This window comes from Dromaius novaehollandiae, unplaced genomic scaffold (assembly GCF_036370855.1).
Source record: "Dromaius novaehollandiae isolate bDroNov1 unplaced genomic scaffold, bDroNov1.hap1 HAP1_SCAFFOLD_189, whole genome shotgun sequence".
In the NCBI taxonomy this organism is placed as follows: Eukaryota; Metazoa; Chordata; class Aves; order Casuariiformes; family Dromaiidae; genus Dromaius; species Dromaius novaehollandiae.
In genome coordinates, this window is record NW_026991318.1 from 5,001 (window position 1) to 7,500 (window position 2,500).

The 2,500-nt window shown below is 79.3% G+C and overlaps 1 non-coding gene and 1 pseudogene across 1 annotated transcript; both read right to left on the reverse strand.

Annotated features, from left to right (window-relative positions):
• Window positions 1–33, reverse strand: part of LOC135325785 (28S ribosomal RNA) — a 4,173-nt pseudogene extending 4,140 nt beyond the window's left edge.
• A 1,088-nt stretch (window positions 34–1,121) lies between these two features.
• LOC135325782 (5.8S ribosomal RNA) lies at window positions 1,122–1,274 on the reverse strand. Its single transcript, XR_010386559.1, has one exon. It is a non-coding gene; the product is annotated as a 5.8S ribosomal RNA (ribosomal RNA).
• Between the last annotated feature and the right edge of the window lie 1,226 nt (window positions 1,275–2,500).

Here is a 2,500-nt window from a genome sequence, read left to right on the forward strand (position 1 = left end):
ATTCAGCGGGTCGCCACGTCTGATCTGAGGTCGCAATCGGATGGGGACGGGGCCGGCGCGCCCGCGCGCGCCGCGCCCCTCGCGCTTCGACTCCCGGAGCGGGCCCGAGGCAGCTGGGAGGACGGCCCGAGGCCCCCGCCGGCACGCGGCGGACGCCGCCGCGCAGGGGGAGAGGACGGCGGGCCGGCCCGCCGGCACGCGCGCGCGGCAGCACGGAGCGGTACCACCGCGGTACCCACCCGCAGACAGCCGCGCGGGGCCGGGGACGAGGCCCGCGCCTCCCCCCCCCGGGCCCGGCTCGCCAACGCGCGCTCGCTCGCTCACGCCACTCGCGCAGCCCTCCGCCGCTCTGCGGCCGCCTCCTCCTCCCGGCCGCTGACCTCCGCTCTCCGCCCCGGCGTGGGGACGGCGCGGCGCGCCCTCCCTCGCCCCCCGCCCCGCCGCCGCCCCACGGCGCCCGCGCTGCGCGGCCCCCCCCCCGGCCGCGGCCCCCCGCGCGCCGCCGCCGCCGCCGGGCCTCAACGCAACGCCGCGCGGCTGACGCCAGCCGGCGGGTGGAAGTGGCTCGACGACGCGCTGCGGACGCGGGGAAGCGCGGGGTTGGGGGGGGCCCGGCGGGCGCCGAAACGGCGGCGGTCAGGGCCAGGGCGAGGCAAAGGGCGGCCGGCCGTCCCCTCTGCCGGAGGGGAACGGGGGACCGGCGCACCACCGGGAGAGTGGTGGAGGAGAGGCCCGTGCGGCGGCACTGGCGGTGGTGGCGGGCGGGCGGCGCCGGGCGCCGGGCCACCGCGACCGACCCGATCTGGGGGCCCGGCGGGACGAAGTCCGCGACGCGGGCGCTCCGGGAGCGGGGGTTTCCCGAGTCTGCACTTAGGGGGACGAAGGCCCGGCCGCGCGGGGAGGGGAAGGAGAGCACCCCCCCTCTCCCCGGGGCAACGGGCCTGCGAGGCGCCCCAGCCGCGCCACACCGCGCGCGCCACGCGGCGCGGCGGCAGCCGCCGGGCTCGGAGGGGAGGGCGGGCACGGCCGGGCGCACCCGAACCGCGCCCCCCCCCACACCCACCGAGGGGCGGCACGCCGCTGCGCCCACGCCACGGCGCGGGTGACGATTGACCGTCAAGCGACGCTCAGACAGGCGTAGCCCCGGGAGGAACCCGGGGCCGCAAGTGCGTTCGAAGTGTCGATGATCAATGTGTCCTGCAATTCACATTAATTCTCGCAGCTAGCTGCGTTCTTCATCGACGCACGAGCCGAGTGATCCACCGCTAAGAGTTGTCTCGGTTTCGGTCCCCGCCGCGCGCGCGGGGGGACCGGGCAGCTTTCGCAGCCCCTGGGGGGCCCCCCCTCCTCCGCCCCCTCCTCCTCCGCCCCACCGCCCTTCCTCACGCCGACGCCGGCTGCTGAGCAAGGGACGGCAGAGACGGAAGGAGAGAGAGAGCGAGAGAAAGAGAGGGGCTTGCCTCACTGACCGTACAAGCACAGAGAAAGGGGGGGGGGGGGAAACGAAGGGCAAACCCGAACGAGAAGGGCGGGGAGCCCTCGCTCCCGACCTGGGGACAAACCCTGTCTCGCTTCGAGTCCGGCCCAGGCGCCCGGCTCGGTCTGGCCCGGCAGGGAGCGGCGGGCCGGCCACACCGCCTGCCTCGGGATGTTGGGGGGGGTCCGTCCCCGCAGACCACCCCCCCCCCGCCCCAGGCGTCAGAGCCCGGCCGCCACCGGGAGCGGCGTCGCCCCGCCGCCCGCGCGCCTGCGGCCCGCCGGCCCCGCGCTTCCCAGCTCCTCGCTCGCCTCGCCGGCCCTCCGGCTCGACCGCCGCCGCCGCCGCCGCCGCGGCGCCCACACCCCCGCGCGCCCGCACACACCGCCTCGCGGGTGACGCCACGCGCTCGCCCGTCCCCTCCGCGGACAGACGCCCGGCGGCGGGCAGGCGGGCAAGGCGGCACGGACGGGGACGGCGCCCGCTCTCCCCGTCTCCACGCGGAGAGCGGGGCGGGCCGCCCCCGCCGCCGCCCCACCACCGCCCCCCCGCTGCCTGGCGGAGCCGGGCGGGGCAGAGCGAGGCGGGCGCCCCGGACGGCAGAGTGCCGGGGCGGGCGCGTAGGGTAGGGCGCCGCCGACGGCGGCCACGGCGGAAGACCCAGAAGCACCGGCCAGGGAGAAGGAGGAGACGCGCGGAGGCTCGGCGCCCGCACCACCCGCGGTGGGGGCTCGCCCTCCCGGCGGCGAGCACGCGCTCGCGCCCGGCTCGCAACGCTCGAGGCAGGCCGGCAACTAGGCCGACCGCGCGGCGTCTCTCCGCCGAGACCAGACCGCGGAGAGAGGGGGCAGGGTAACCCCTCTCCGTCCCGGCTGCCCGCGGGGCGAGCGCGGGGCGCGCCGGCTGGCATGGGGGGGCGCGGCGCCCGCGCGCGCCGACCCCCCGGCCCTCCGGCAGCACGCCCGGCCGCCTCCGCGAGTCGCATCGGGCCGCCCGAGTCTTTAAACCTCCGCCCGGCTCTCC